Source organism: Mobula birostris, chromosome 21, assembly GCF_030028105.1.
Source record: "Mobula birostris isolate sMobBir1 chromosome 21, sMobBir1.hap1, whole genome shotgun sequence".
NCBI lineage: Eukaryota > Metazoa > Chordata > Chondrichthyes > Myliobatiformes > Myliobatidae > Mobula > Mobula birostris.
In genome coordinates, this window is record NC_092390.1 from 64889309 (window position 1) to 64906528 (window position 17220).

Here is a 17220-nt window from a genome sequence, read left to right on the forward strand (position 1 = left end):
ATAGACTGGGAGACTGCCTCGCTGAGCACCAAACTCCATCTGCCAGAAAACGCAGGATCTCCCATTGGCCACACACTTCAATTCTACTTCCTATTCCCATCCTGATATGTCCATCCATGGCCTCCTCTACTCCCAAAATGAGACCACACTCAGGTTGGAGGAACAACACCTTACATTCCGTCTCGGTAGCCTCCAACCTGATGACATGAACATCGATTTCTCGAACTTCCGGTAATTGCCCCCACCCCCTTCACCATTCCCATTCCCGTTTTCCTCTCTCATCTCATCTCCTTATCTGCCCATCACCTCCCTCTGGTGCTCCTCCCCCTTCTCTTTCTTCCATGGTCTTCTACCCTCTCCTATCATATTCTCCCTTCTCCATCAACTTTCCAGCTCCTTACTTCACACCCTCCCCCTCTCGCAGTTTCACCTATCACCTACCACCTTGTACTTCTTCCATCCCTCCCCCCCCAACTTCTTGCTCTAAATTCTCCTCTTTTCTTCCAGGTCTGATGAAGGGCCTCAGCCTGAAATGTTGACTGTTTGCACTTTTCCATAGATGCTGCCTGGCCTGCTGAGTCCCTCGAGTGTTTTGTATGTGTTGCTTGGATTTCAGCATCTGAGGATTTTCTCATTGTAGTCCCATTCCCATTCAATCTCCTCTACTCCCATTCCCATTCAATCTCCCCTGCCCCATTCCCATTCAATCTCCCCAGTCCCATTCCCATTCAATCTCCCCAGTCCCATTCACATTCTATCTCCCCAGTCCCATTCCCATTCAATCTCCTCCAGTCCCATTCCCATACGGTCTCCTCCAGTCCCATTCCCATTCAATCTCCTCTACTCCCATTCCCATTCAATCTCCCCAGTCCCATTCCCATTCAATCTCCCCAGTCCCATTCACATTCTATCTCCCCAGTCCCATTCCCATTCAATCTCCTCCAGACCCATTCCCATACGGTCTCCTCCAGTCCCATTCCCATTCAATCTCCTCTACTCCCATTCCCATTCAATCTCCTCCAGTCCCATTCCCATTCAATCTCCCCTGCCCCATTCCCATTCAATCTCCCCAGTCCCATTCACATTCTATCTCCCCAGTCCCATTCACATTCTATCTCCCCAGTCCCATTCCCATTCGGTCTCCTCCAGTCCCATTCCCATTCCCATTCAGTCTCCTCCAGTCCCATACCCATTCGCATTCAATCCAGAACCATTCCCATGCAATCTCCCCAGTCCCATACCCATTTGCATTCAATCCAGAACCATTCCCATGCAATCTCCCCAGTCCCATACCCATTCAATCTCCTCCAGTCCCATTCCCATTCAATCTTCTCCAGTCCCATTCCCACTCAGTCTCCTCCAGTCCCATTCCCACTCAGTCTCCTCCAGTCCCATTCCCATTCCCACTCAGTCCAGTCCAGCCCCATTCAATCTCCCCTGTCCCATTCCCAGTCAATCTCCTCCAGTCCCATTCCCATTCCCATTCACTCCAGTCTCATTCATAGTGTCATAGAGAAGTACAGCATAGAAACAGGCTCTTCTGTCCATCTGGTCCATCCTGAAACCATTTAAACCTTGCTTCCATCAACCTGCACTGGGACAATAACTCTCCATACCCCTAACATCCATGTACCTATTCAAACGTCCTGTGCTGACAGCTCATTCTGCACTCTTACGATCCTCTGAATGAGGAAGTTTCCCCTAAATTTCTCTTAAACTTCTCATCTTTCACTCATCCTTCACCTTTAACCTATGACCTCTTGTTGTAGTTCCCCCCAACCTCAATGGAAAAAGCCTGCTTGCATTTACCCGATTTCCTCTATTAAATCTCTCCAATTCTTCCATGTTCTAAAGAATAGAGTCCTAACCTATTCAATCTTTCCTCATAACACAGGTCCTCCAGACCTGGCAAAATCCAATGTCCTATACAACTTTAACATAACATTCCATCTTTTGTACTTAATACATTGAATTATGGAGCCAATGTGGCAAAAGATTTCTTTATGACCCTATATACATGTGACAATATTTTCAATAAAATATGGACCTGTATTCCTAGATCGCTTTGCTCTACCACATTCCTTTGTGCCCTACCATTCACTGTGTAAGTCCTACCCTGGTTGCTCCTACCGAGGTGCAAAACATCACACTTGTCTACATTAAATTCCACCTGCCATTTTTCAGCCCATTTTTTCAGCTGGTGCAGATCCCTCTGCAAGCCATGATAGCCTTCCTCACTGTCCACTACACTTCCAATCTAGGTGTCCTCTAAAAACTCGCTTATCCAGTTTACCACATTATCCTCCAGATCATTGATATAGATGACAAACAACAAAGGACCCAGCACTGATCCGTACAGTACATCACTAATCACGGGCCTCCAGTCAGAGAGGTAACCTTCTACTACCACTCTCTAGGTTCTCCCACAAAGCCAATGTCCAATCCAATTTACTACCTCATTCTGAATGCCAAGAAACTGAACCTTCTTGACCAGCCTCCCATGCAGGACCTTGTCAAATGCCTTACTAAAGTCCATGTAGACAACATCCACTGCCTTGCTTGCATTCACTTTCCTGGCAACTTCCTTGAAAGACTATAAGATTGGTTAGACATGACCTACCATGCATGAAGCCACGCTGACTATCCTTAATCAGGTCATGTTTATCCAAATACTTATATATCCAGTACCTTACAACTGATGTCAGACTCACCGGCCTATAATTTCCTGGTTTCTGTTTAGAGCCTTTTTTAAACAGCAGAATAACATTGGATATCCTCCATTCCCCGATACCTCTCCTGTCTTTAAGGATGTATTCAATATCTCTTTTAAGGCCCTGACAATTTCTGCTCTTGCCTCCCAAAGGGTCTGAAGGAACACCTTGTTAGGCCCCGGAGATTTATCCACTCTGTTTTGCCTCATAGTAGCAAACATCTCCTCCTCTGTAATCTGTACAGGGTCCATGAAGTTGATGCCACTTTGCCTTACTTCTATAGACTCTGTATTCATCTCCTGAGTAAATACAGATGCAAAGAATTCATTTAAGATCTCACTCATCTGTTTTGGCTCCACACATGCATTACCATCCAGAGGACAGATTTTATCCATTACAATCCTTTTGCTCTTAATATATCTGTAGAATCCCTTAGGATTCTCCTTCACCTTTTCTACTAGAGCAACTTCATGCCTTTTTTAACATTTTGATTTCTTTCTTAAACGTTCTCTTGCATTTCTTGTACTGCCTAAGCATCTTATTTGTTCCTACTTGCCTATACCTGCCAGTTTTGGATCTCAATCCACGAACCAGACCTATCTCTTTGTATATGGAACTAGTGACATTATGGTCATTGGATGCAAAGTTTTCCCCTACTCAAATTTCTCTCTCCTGCCCTTATCCCTTTCCTAATAGCAGATCCCCTCTAATTCCCATTCAATTTCCTATTGCCCCATTCTCATTCAATCTCCCCAGTCCCAGTCCCATTCAATCTCCCCCAGTCCCATTCCTATTCAATCTCTCCCAGTCCCAGTCCCATTCCTATTCAATCTCCCCAGTCCCATTCCTATTCAATCTCTCCCAGTCCCAGTCCCATTCAATCTCCCCCAGTCCCAGTCCCATTCAATCTCCCCCAGTCCCATTCCTATTCAATCTCTCCCAGTCCCAGTCCCATTCAATCTCCCCCAGTCCCAGTCCCATTCAATCTCCCCCAGTCCCATTCCTATTCAATCTCTCCCAGTCCCAGTCCCATTCCTATTCAATCTCTCCCAGTCCCATTCCTATTCAATCTCCCCCAGTCCCAGTCCCATTCAATCTCCCCCAGTCCCAGTCCCATTCAATCTCTCCCAGTCCCATTCCTATTCAATCTCCCCAGTCCCATTCCTATTCAATCTCCCCCAGTCCCATTCCTATTCAATCTCTCCCAGTCCCAGTCCCATTCCTATTCAATCTCTCCCAGTCCCATTCCTATTCAATCTCCCCCAGTCCCAGTCCCATTCAATCTCCCCCAGTCCCAGTCCCATTCAATCTCTCCCAGTCCCATTCCTATTCAATCTCCCCAGTCCCAGTCCCATTCAATCTCTCCCAGTCCCATTCCTATTCAATCTCTCCCAGTCCCATTCCTATTCAATCTCCCCAGTCCCAGTCCCATTCCTATTTAATCTCCCCAGTCCCATTCCTATTCAATCTTCCCCAGTCCCAATCCCATTCAATCTCCCCCAGTCCCATTCCTATTCAATCTCCCCCAGTCCCATTCCTATTCAATCTTCCCAGTCCCAGTCCCATTCAATCTTCTCCAGACCCATTCCCATTCAATCTCCCCCAGTCCCATTCCTATTCAATCTCCCCAGTCCCAGTCCCATTCAATCTTCCCCAGGCTCATTCCTATTCAATCTCTCCCAGTCCCATTCCTATTCAATCTCCCCCAGTCCCATTCCTATTCAATCTCTCCCAGACCCATCCCCATTCAATCTCCCTCAGTCAATTTATGAGGCCTGGTGTCTGTGCTTAATGAGGCCACTTATTTTGATCGTATTCACAGAAATCCCAAAACTGCTCAGAATCACATGCAAAATATTAAATGCAAACAATATCCTGGCCTACTAAAAACTCCCACTTAAATATCAGTATCCTATGTTTTAAATTACAATGTTCAATTTATTTTTATTAATGAGAATATTCTTATCATAATTCCTGACTCAGGATGCCCTCCATGCTCTCTTCAGTGAATACTATATTGTTGAAAACATCAGCAACTTGGCACTGTTTGACTTTCTGGTTGCTGTGGAGGAAAATGCACCAAATAACATGGTAAATGATGTTTGTTAAAATACTTACCTTTCAAATGGGTGAAGACAAACTTCTTTGAAGTAGTTGGTGCCTATCAAATTATTTCTGTAATTATTCTGTTCCTGGAAGTATATACTGTAAAAGGATCCATGGGCTGAGAAACTATCATCAGTCTATCTATTTTTGAAGTATTACATACCTATGCACACATTTTTTGACTTCTCTCAGCTGGTAACAGGGACAGAAGTATCTTTGTTGTTTAAATGGATTAGCTAAAGAAGTCACATTTAGCTTACAGATATTTTAGTATTTGATTCTCAACTGGATAGTTTCAATGTATCTATCAATACATCTACAATATATTTTCATCTACCTGGTATCCATCATACCGTGGTCAACACATCTGTTACAAATACAAAGCAATCTTAAAAATTTATTTAATAAAAGAATGAAAGCCTTTAATTTCCTGAATTTTTTATGCCTTTATGTGTATATGTGTTTGGGGGAGTGCGGGGTTGGGGTTAGACTCCAAAAAATTGCAAACAGTGATCAATCTAAGGAAAACCAATATCCTCCGATTGACCTGAAATTTCCCAATAGAAATTAGCCTCTCACTGACCTCAGGACGTGGGTATTTACTGCAGTAATATATTGCAGAATTAAAGGTCTCTGTAATACACTCTTGTTAATTATTAGTATAATACATTGTATTACATGTCATGATTCTTCGATAATTATTAAATAGAATTTCACAGTTTCTTACTTCCCATAAGTTGGTAAGACAAAGATATATTGAGTGATGTGAACTTGAAAATAACAGTGAAGCAGTTCCCTATTGAAAAGAAGCTTTGTTGAAAACCTGCTCTTCACGTGAAGGTTCCCATTTTCCCCACAATCCACATGGCGTTCTATGTGTTTTACCCTTTGCAACCTCTGTTGTGTTCATAGTGGATTGCTGTATTTGGCCACATTTTGTCTGGGAAGTTAGACCCTGTGGTGTTACGTTACATTGTTTTGATGGCTGAGCTGGTGAACTGTGTCTCCTGGCAGCTGGCTGTAGATTTCCAGATGTTCGTCTCTATCGTTTACTCTCTACAGGTAAGCCGTTAATATTTTATTCCAAAGATTGTGCATGTGTAATGACAAAAGAAATATATATTCAGGAGAATCAGGTTTAACTTGGCTGGCATACGCCGTGAAATTTATCGTTTTGTGGCAGCAGTACAGTGCAATACATAATATTAAGAATCTATAAGTTACAAGAAGAAATAAATTACAATAAAAATCACTATTTACAGTTTTCCTGTATTCAGTTGATAAATTGCCAATAATAAGTTAGCCCAGTAAACTTCTGCAATGTCTTCATCAGAAGCCAACAAGTTAAATTACTCATTGAAAGCCATCTGTTTGATAGAATCTGTGTGCTTGGTAATAGCTTAAAGTCTTCAAGGTTTAAAATAAAACCATGATAATGCAGAGCAGTAAGTTTCATGCTTAGCGTTTGCCAGCCCTGCCTGATCAGGGAAAATTTCCTAAGAATGATCTTTTATACAATTTCATTCACAAAAAGCTGTAAGCACGGGGCTCGGATGCAGTCTGACCAATGCCTTATAAAGTCTCAGCACTCCTTCAGCCACTCAGCAACTCCTCTGTGGGATCGACTTTCCTGCTTTCACCACACCATGGGAAAGAGGTTTAATCTGCATTTGGTCAACTAGTTTGCAATAAATTCATTGGACCTGAGTCTCAGCGTTCCTTGGGATCATCTTTTCTATATTCACATGGGTTCTTCATTGGTCAGGGCATCAAAAGCCTGGAGAGAATGCAGGAGAAGGAGGTTGAGGATAACAAATCAGCCATGATAGAATGGCAGAGCAACTCAATGGGTCAAATGGCCGAATCTGCTTCTAATATATGTCTTATGGAATGAGCCCCCACCACAGAGTTAGGGATAGACTAAAGAAACTGGAGGAAACTAGAGCATTTGGAGGAAACTGTCATGATCCGGATCAGGGTACCTTTAAATTTACCTTGTTTGCGTTATGATCTGGACCGTTGATTCCCTGTTTTCCCGTGTCCCTCGACTTTGGTGATTAGAGGCAATCAATACTCGGCTGAACCGGTAGTTTATAGTCTCCGGCTTTCGGTCGTTTGGCACGGGAGCATCTGCAAAGTCACGGCGTGCCAATGTCATCTGGCCGGAGCAAGCTTTGTCTCCGCCCGAAGTGAGTGCTGGTAATTCGCCTTTCCTCACCAAAGCAACCCTGTCCAGTTAACTTGCCGAAGCGAGCCTGAAAAGTTTCCTCACCGAGGTGAGTCCGTCAGTTAACCCGCCGGAGAGAATCAAGAGCCGCTGTCTACTGTTCCCGGGCCGAGTCGAGAGCTCGCCACTACCCAGAGGTTTCAAGCACCACGGCCTGGCTCTGGCGGCATCCAAGTACCACGTCCACATCCACGTTCTGGCTCCAGTGGCGTTCAAGTACCACGTCTACGGCCACGTCCTGACTCCGGTGGCGTTCAAGTACCGCGTTCAAGTCCTGGCTCCGGCGGCATCCAAGTACCACGTCCACGTCCTGGCTCCGGCGACATCCAAGTACCACGTCCACGTCCTGGCTCCGGTGGCGTTCAAGTACCATGTTCAAGTCCTGGCTCTGGCAGCGTTCAAGTACCATGTCAAGTCCTGGTCCTGGTGGCATTCAGGTACCATGTCAAGTCCTGGCCTTGGCAGCGTTCAAGTACCATGTCAAGTCCTGGCCCTGGCAGCGTTCAAGTACCATGTCAAGTCCTGGTCCTGGCGGCGTTCAAGTTCCATGTCAAGTTCCATGTCAAATCCTGTCCCTGGCAGCGTTCAAGTACGATGTCAAGTCCTGGTCCTGGCGGATTCCCAGTTCCGAGTCATGTCCTGGCCCTGGCGGTCCGTTATTCCTGTCCTACCCCCTTGTCTGAATCCCTTCTCTGCCCCTCTCACCTTTAGCCCTCGTCTGCAGCCCCCGCCTGCACTTCGGTCTAGTTCCATCACCGGAGCTAGATAGGTACTGTCTGGTGTCCATTCGTGTTGGTCTTGTCTTGTCTTGTCCTCGCCTCCGTGGGGTAAGTCAGGCAGTCTTGCTGTTGCCCCATGGGGAGTCATGTCTTGTCTTGTCTTGTCCTCGCCTCCGTGGGGTAAGTCAAGCCGTCTTGCCGTTGCCCCGCGGGGAGTCATGTCTTGTCCTGTCCTGTCCTCACCTCTGTGGGGTAAGTCAGACTGTCTTGCCGTTGCCCCGCGGAAGATCATGAGTCCCGGCCCTATGTTCTGTACCCAAGGAGGGGTCCTGGCTCTCTGTTCTGTGTGCAAGTCCCAGCCCTATGTCCTGTACCCAAGGAAGGGTCCCGGCTCTCTGTTCAGTGTATGTGTCCAAGGTTCCATGTACCTGCTCTCCCGAGACCGAGGCTCTGTTTTCCATGTTCCTCCTCTCCTTAGCCCATGTCATGTCCATGCCTGGTTCTGGGGTTCGAGCCCGAGGCAAGACCCAGGTACTGGGTCCTCGCCCAGTCTCGGGCTCGGTGTCCATACCCTAGCCTCTTCATGTCTCCTCTAGTTCTGGGAGCCGATTCCTAGTCCAAGTCCGGACCCTTGGTCCCAGCCTAGTTGTAGTCATGAGTCCTTGTCTAGTTCACTATTTCCTGCTCCTGCCTTGCTCTCCTGATATCGAACAATAAACTAAATCTAAGTAACCCCACAAGGTGTGTCTTGCATTTGGGTCCAGCCTTGCTCCCAATGCCCCCGCCTGTGTGACAGAAACCCATGCATTTCACAGGGAGGACGTACAGACTCCTTACAGGTGACATCGGAATTGAACTCTGAACTGCAAGATCCTGAGCTGTGATAGCATCAGGCAATCCGCTACAGTACCATCCCCCCAGGTATTGTGACTAGTATGATTATGGAACAGTATTTGTACTGATGCAGTGAGCGGACACTCTGTGCCATTACTGGAGGATACAACTGGTTACTATGTTCATTGGGTTCATTCTCATCCAGAAACATATGCAGTCAGGAAAGGATGGAATCTGGGGATAGGCATGTAAAAATATTTCTTCAAATAGGGGATGGTTCGCAGCAGTAGCTGCAACACTCCCTTAAGAATCAATAAAGATACGATATATGAGTTACCCTTTGTGATTTGAAATTGTTTCAAAGTGCTCTACAGCCTGCTATGTAGAGACTTTTGTAGTTATGTATGTAAAAAAAAACTCTTCTACTCCCCACTCTGGCCACTCTCACCTGCCCATCACCTCCCCCCGGTGCCCCTCTTCCATTTCTCCCATGGTCCACTCTTCCCTCCTACAACGTTCATTCTTCTCCAGCCCTCTACCTTTCCCACTCAACTGGCTTCACATCACATTTTAGCTTGTCCCCCTCCCCCTCCCCCCACCACCTTGTCATTCTGGCCTCTTACCCCTTCCCTTTCAGTCCTGCTGAAGGGTCTTGGCCCAACACATCGACTGTTTATTCATTTCCATAGATGCTGTCTGACCTGCTGAGTTCCTCCAGCGTCTTTAGATCTTTTATGCAGTCTCTGTAGAGGCAGCACTGTAGTCCATTTGCATGTGATAATGTCTGCTTTAATTCTTTGTTATAGCCACCTGATCAAACAGATTATCTGATAAAATTACACAATGCAACGTATCATCAGAACCGAATATACACCCAGTAGCCATTTTACCATAAAACCAGGATGAACCAGAAGGGTCCTAGAAGACAGCGGTGTGGCTAATGTAGATGAACTGAACACACTGATGAGGGAGAGGGAGAAGTGGAGGGTCCATCATCGTGCCCGACGCCGGCCCCCTAGGCCTGAGTTGACGTAGTAGTAGTAGTAGTAGTAGTAGTCGCCGTAGCCACTTTACTAGGAACCTCCTGTGCCTGATAAAGCGGTCAATGGGTGTATGTTCATGGTCTTCTGCTGCTATAGCCCGTCCACTTCAAGGGTCACGGTGTTGCTCAGTCAGAGATGCTCTACTGCACACCACTCTTTTAACATGTGCTTATTTGAGTTACTGTCACCTTCCTGTCAGCCTGAACCAGTCTGGCCATTCTCCTCTCATCTCACATTAACAGGGCATTTTTGCCCATTTACTGCTGCTCACTGGATGTTCTGTTTTGCACACCCTTGTCTGTAAACTCTAGAAACTGTTGTGCATGAAAATCCCAGGAGATCAGCAGTTTCTGAGGTGCTCAAACCACCCTGTCTGGCACCAACACTCATTCCATGGTCAAAGCCACTTAGATCACATTTCTTCCTCATTCTGACGTTTGGTCTGAACAATAACTGAACTCCTAGACCATGTCTGCATGTTTGGATGCATTATGTAGCTGCCACACAAATGGCTGATTAGGTATTTGTATTAACAAGCAGGTGAACCTAATAAAGTTGTCACTAAATGTATATGTATTCATATAGATCCATATATAAACACTATAGCGCCAGCTTAGATTTTTACAGTATATTCCTGGACATGCACCCTGCCCTGATGGATAAGGGTACTACTAACTGATGTGGCTAATTACTGTACCGAGATTCCAGGGTCATGAACTACATAGCAAGCAACAGCTGTTACACTATCAGCCACAGCTCCCAGGAATGGTTGAATGTGTCCTGGAGTATTTATGCTTTGCTCTAGCGGAGCTATTTGCTAGCATCGGGAGCGGCAATAGAAACATCTGATCTTACGTCCCACCCCAAGCATGCCGGAGTCATTTTAATAAGATCCCAGCATGTATCCACATGTAGCCTGGGACGAATTAAGCAGGCCCATACAGTTTACAATCCTCCCCATAATGGGTGCAATCAAATCTGTAGGACAAATCTTCAGTTTAGCTGGGCCAGAAGGTTTTAATAGTCAAATTGTTTCTTTTGATTTAGAGATTCTAAGTAAATTGAAATGATAAAACACTAAAAAATGCACAAACTAAGTTCAAAGCCTCTTGATTTCTGGCATTTTCCAGTTCAGCCCTGAAGAAGGGTCCCAGCCCAAAATGTTGACTGTCTTTTCATTTCCATAGATGCTGAGTTCCTCCAGCTTTTAGTGTGTGTTGCTTTGATATTATGTGAATGGATTGTGATTTGGATTATGATGATACCTGTCACTGATAGATTTCCTTATGGCTTGCTGGGGTTCCCAATCCTTTTCATGCCATGAAGCAACCCGAGGGGTCTGTGGACCCCGTGTGGAGGAACAACTATTCCATTCTCCTTTACATTTGTGTATCGACGAATGACGATGAACTATCTCAAATCTTGAATCTTTAATCTTGACTGTAGATTATTGAAAAGGCTTTTAACAATCTCCCCACTTGCTGCTATTTTGGGTCTCCTGATTAACTCTGGTATAGCTCATGTAGGAGTGGAAGTAAGGAGAGTTGCTAGAAAATTAATTAAAATAGGTTACTTCATTACTTCAGCTGAAATTTAAACTCATACTTCAAACAGACTCATCAATAACAGATATTATACCTCGAAGCCACGGTTTTTTACAGTGCCCTTACTGATCTTTCTAACCTGTCAATTAAACAGAGAGCTTACTGCATGAAGTGAATATTATGATCACTTTCACTAGCTGGTTGACCTAATAGTTTATTATGTGTAAACCAGATGATCGTCCAGTGAATTATTTGGGACAAAATTGGCTAATGGTGAAAATGTGACTAATCGGCACATGAGTAGCCCAGATGCAGACAGCGCAAGAAGTTTGTGCTTAATATTCTGATTTAAGCAATTACTAGTGCTCACTGCTGGAGAATGCCATTGTAAACCGGACAGACCCAACTGTATTTCAGAGCAGCGGACCCCTGTTCTTAAGGCAGAAGTGTGTCATCATTAAAGCTGAGTGAATTTATTCAGAGTCTTTGCAACATGGTAGATCAGAATCAAGTTTAATATCACTGATGTATGTTGCGAAATATGTTGTTTTGTTGCAGTAGTACAGTGCAAAATGCTATAAGTTACAATACAAAATATATATATATATAAAATAATGAAATTAAACTCATTCGTGCATGGTAGGTCATGTCTAACATATCTTACAGAATTTTTCGAAGAAGTTACCAGGAAGTTGGATGAAGGCAAAGCAGTGAATGTTGTCTACATGGACTTTATCAAGGCAGTTGGCAAGGTCTCACATGGGAAGCTTTGTGGGGGAAGCCAGAGGGTGATAGTGGAGGGTTGCCTCTCTGACTGGAGGCCTGTGACTGGTGGTGTGCCACAGGGATCAGTGCTGGGTCCGTTGTTGTTTGTCATCTGTATCAATGATCTGGATGATAATGTGGTAAACTGTGGATGACACCAAGATTGGAGGTGAGTGGACAGTGAGGAAGGTTATCATGGCTTGCAGAGAGATCTGCATCAGCTGGAAAACTGGGCTGAAAAATGACAGATGGAATTTAATGTAGACACGCGAGAGGTTTTGCATTTCAGTAGGACCAACCAATGCAGGTCTTACACAGTAAATGGTAGGGCATTAAAGAGTGTTGTAGAATAAAGGGTGCTGGGAATACAGGTCCATAATTTGTTAAAAGTGGTGTCAAAGGTAGACAGGGTTATAAAGTAATCTTTTGGCACATTGGCCTTCATAAATCAATGTATTGAGTACAGAAGACGTGATGTTATGTTGAAGTTGTATGAGACATTGGTGAAGCCTAACTTGGAGTATCGTGTGCAGTTTTGGTCACCCACCTACAGGAAAGATATAAAAAAGGTTGAAAGAGTACAAAGAAAATTTACAAGGATGTTGCCAGATCTGGAGGACCTGAGTTATAAGGAAATATTGAATGGGTTAGGACTGTGTTCTTTGGAACATATAGGATTGAGGAGAGATTATGAGTGGTATAGATAGGGTAAATGCAAGCAGGCTTTTTTCACTGAGGTTGGGTGGGACTACAACCAGGGGTCATGGCTTAAGGATGAAAGGTGAAAAGTTTAAGGGGAACATGAGGGGAAACTTTTTCATTCTGAGGGTCGTGAGAGTGTGGAATGAGCTGCCAGCACAAGGGGTGCATGCGAACTTGATTTCAACATTTAAGAGAAGTTTGGGGAGGTACATGGATAGTAGGGATATGGAGGACTATGATCCTGGTGCAGGTCGATGGGAGTAGGCTGTTTACATGGTTTTGGCATGGACTAGATGGGCCAAAGGACCAGATTATGTGCTGTACTTCTCTATGATTCTAAATAAGTAGTGTCTTCACCTCATGTTCTTGAAATTTTCTGCTTATTTATATTATTATTTTCGCCTCTGTTTTATATTTTCACAGTTTATTGTCTTTCGGACACTGTTTGTCCATTTGGTTGGGTGTGGCCTTTCCTTGACTTTATTGTGTTTCTTGGATTTCTGTGAATGCCCACAATAAAATCAATCTCAGGGTTGTAGATGGTGACGTATATGTACTTTGACAATAAATTTACTTTGAACTTTGTACCATTTATCCAGATCCAGATTTACTAAACAAGAAACTTCATCACACAAAGAGTTTCTGCAGATGCTGGAAATCCAAAGCATCACACACAAAATACTGGAGGAACTCAGCAAGTCAAGCAGCTTCTAGGGTGAGGAATAAACAGTCGATGTTTCAGGACGAGACTTCATCTAGACTGGAAAGGAAATGGGTAGAAGCCAGAATAAGAAAGTGGGTACAAACTGGCAGATGATCGGTGAGGAGTAAGGTGCATGGCTGGGGAAATGGGGACGAAGGAATTTTACGACCTATCTCTATGATAATATCTCTGATTCTGTACCTTGGGAAAATGATACTCTAGTGTTGAGTCTTCTGTCTACTCTACAGTATTTGTCCTCTCATATGTAATAAATATCTATCAGGTTATGCACTCAGCCTCCACACTCCAGAGAAAACAACTTCTCCTTCTCTCACATGCCCTTTATTCCAGGCAGTATTCAGGTGCGCTGTGTGTTATTCAGTGACATGAGGCAGTTTGATGACTAGGTCACAGGGCTTTATAAATGTTCAGTAACCAGTCACCACAAATTTAGGAGAGGAATTTCAGTAACTAACCTGAGAATCTTTATACAATATGCAAGATTTTTCAAAATGCATGAATCGCTGGGCGCAATCAATGGGTTACCACTGGCATAGCATACTGATTTTAGACATCTGTGGTCATGTCATTCAGATGCCTAACTCACGTCTCCCCAAACAGATCCTTTACTCCCAGTTGAAGGAAGGTTCGTGAGCCCCTGGTGGCCAAAGGAAACGCTTCAAAGATAACATGAAAATTAGCCTGAAGAAGTTCAACATTATATCTAAAACCTGGGAAGACATTGCAGTCAATAGATACACCCGGAGGAAATCTGTTCAAGAAGGACCTGTGCTACATGAGAGTAGTCTCAGCCAAGCTGCAGCTGCAAAAGGAGAAACTAACAAGCAAATCACCCAACCACTAACCACAGTCACCACTTACTGCACCAGAATCTCCTGGATCGACCTGAACAGCCACCTAAGGTCCCACCAATAGGAGAACAGTATACCTGACTTGAGGTTCCTCAACGTTGATATAGCTGGGAAGTGGCAGTGCAGATAAGCTGCCACTACCTATTAAATGCTCCCAGTGGTGTCCGTCTCAAATAGCCTCTGAAATACAGGAGCTGGACCATGCAGATACAAAAAGAAAGACACTAGATAAAAATAATACAAATAAGCAGTGTATATTAAGAACATGAGATGAAGAGTCCTTGAAAGTGAGTCCATAGGTTGTGAGAACAGTTCAATGATGGGGTGAGTGAAGTTATCCACTCTGGTTCAGGAGACTGATGGTTGCGGAGTATTGTGTTTCCGAACCTGGTGGTGTGAGCCCTGAGGCTCCTGTACCTTCTTGCTGATGGCAGCAACGAGAGGAGCGCACTGAAATACTAATTCATTTGACTCTACAACCTCGTCATATTCCTGCAAGCTCAGAACAGAGTGCTTCTCTGTAGTAAGACTGAACACACTGCACTTCAGGAATTTAATTTCATATAAGTAGACAGGTTGGTTGCTCTGTTAATAACTAAGAATATTAAAATACTTTGGGCCCATCAATGAGTTGTGCACTAATTATCAGGGACAACTGGCTCCTATTGAAGAGCACTGATGCAGTTCATTTCATCTCAATGATATGAGAGGAGATCTGAAAGGCAACCATTCTTGTCATCCTGGTACAATATTCCAGTCTGAACCACTACACTGGTCAGGATGCACTTCAACGCGTCCAGTTGATCATACCACAGAGACACAGATATCTTTGATTTATCATCCTCATTGCCAAAGTGACAAACTTTAGTATATGCTCATGATGAGTTGATTTGGAGCCATTTTCTCCCTGCATTCTGATCTGCTTGTTTTTAGAAATGGTTTCAATCTCTGGATATCAGTTTTTTTAAAATCTCTGTAGTCCTCAAGAAGGAAAAACAAAGCAGACAGGATACAATGTGGATGAGGGTGAGATTTAATTATTCGCATTTCCTTACAATGCAGAAGGAGACTATACAGCCCATCAATTCTATGCCAGTTCACAAAGCAGTCTCATCTCTTCTCCACATATTTTCCCAACAACCTTTTCTCACGCACCTTCATTAACATGCCTATCATTCTCCTATCCACAACTTACTGTTTTCAATTAACCTATCAGGTAGCATTGAAAGGAAGCCAGGGAACCAGGTGAAACTCACATAGTCACAGAGCGAGCATGTGAACTCCATACAGACTGTAACAAGGCGAGGGGATCAAACCAGGGTCACTGAAAGAAACTGAACAGGGTGCCACCGTAGGATGAAGATGTAAACAGAGTACTTCGCCAATGTAGTCCCGCCCCATGGAGGCCCACCAGTTTCAACTCCGTGGCCACCTGATTACCACCAGCAATTCGACATTAGATATAAATCTTATTCTTTCGTTCTTTATTAATCTTTTTATTGATTTAAAAGGAGCATAAGTACAAACAAGAGGAGAATTATCTCAAATATATATATTAATAACAATACAATCAAAGAGGGAAATAGACATGATCAAAATCATACATAGTGATAAGCTAGTGTGTAGTATATAATAAAAAAGCGGACAGCTAATTCTCCTCTTATCAATTCATGGAGAGGAAAAAAAACTTTAAATTTTAAATGAAGAAAGAAAAACCCCCAATACACTATACAAAAAAAAGGATGAGAAAAAAGGACTGGGCAGTCCATTCTGAGGATAGGACCAAAAAAAGAAAGACTTCCTGATCAAATCTAAAACTTCGAAAAAAAATTGGATGAGTAATAAATCAAATCAAATGAAAATCTTGAATAAAAGGTCACCATATTTGCTCAAATTTAAAGGATATATCAAATGTCCAAATTCTTATTTTCTCTAAACTTCAACAGGACATAATGGAGGAAAGCCAATAAAAGACAGGAGGTGGATTAGAATCCTTCCACTTCAGTAAAATGGCTCTCCTGGCCAATTAAGTTGAAAAGGCTATCATACGTTGAGCAGAAGCAGGAATACTTCCTGGTTTCGATGGAGTAATCCCAAATATTGCCGTAAGTAAATTAGGTTGTAGGTCCAGATCCAAGACTTTTGATAATGTTTTAAAAACATCCCTCCAAAAATTGTCTAGCTTTATACAAGACCAAAAAATATGAGTTACAGTGGCCACCTCACTATTACATCTGTCACAAATAGGATTGATATTGGAGAAAATATGTGCTAGTTTATCCTTTGACATGTAACGTTCCGTTATTTTGGCTCGTGTATGTCTAGGGGAAATCCCGCCCAGCACCTGCTTCAGCAGTCCCCTCAGGGTCAATCGTCGCCCGAATCAATCACAAACATCAATCATCAGCCAGCACACCCAGTAAATTTTAACACATACACTTTATAGATATTACTAATTCTAGGGCATTAATATACATGTGATACAGAGAGGAAAGTAATGAAAAAAAAAGGCGCCAACACTTATTCAAAGTCCAAGTTCTTCGCGCGCTACCGTTGGAGCTCAAGTTCGACGTCAGACGACCACCCGAATTCCGTCGACCCACGGCTCGGGACCACCCGAAGTGATCGACCGGAGCCTCTCCGCACGTCCGCCGTCCTCCTCGTCTCTCCTCCCGACTCCCCGCCAAAACTCAGTCCACAGTCATATCATACAGCATGGCATCCGAAAACAAAACGATACATAACCACCCATTGGCTAATAGCACCCTCTTATCACCCTCTAAACCACAATAAACTGCTAGCGCAAACTCTCTGCAGCGTTAAAACACAACAAAGCCGCATTCCACAGATTAACATAACAAAAATCGCCATTTTAAATGTAACAAAAGAAAGACCCCGTACACTCTCCCCCCACCTAAAAAAAGTCATGCCCTCATGACGTTAACAGAATTCACTAGTACTCCTTGTAAAACACAAAACCCAACCCAGGTGCAT

The 17220-nt window shown here is 43.8% G+C and overlaps 1 long non-coding RNA gene across 1 annotated transcript; it reads left to right on the forward strand.

The window, feature by feature from the left end:
* The first annotated feature begins 5666 nt into the window (after nt 1–5666).
* Nucleotides 5667–14839, forward strand: LOC140185990 (uncharacterized). The gene is made up of 3 exons (XR_011882760.1): nt 5667–5879; nt 13251–13366; nt 13976–14839. It is a non-coding gene; the product is annotated as an uncharacterized lncRNA (long non-coding RNA).
* Nucleotides 14840–17220: the final 2381 nt, after the last annotated feature.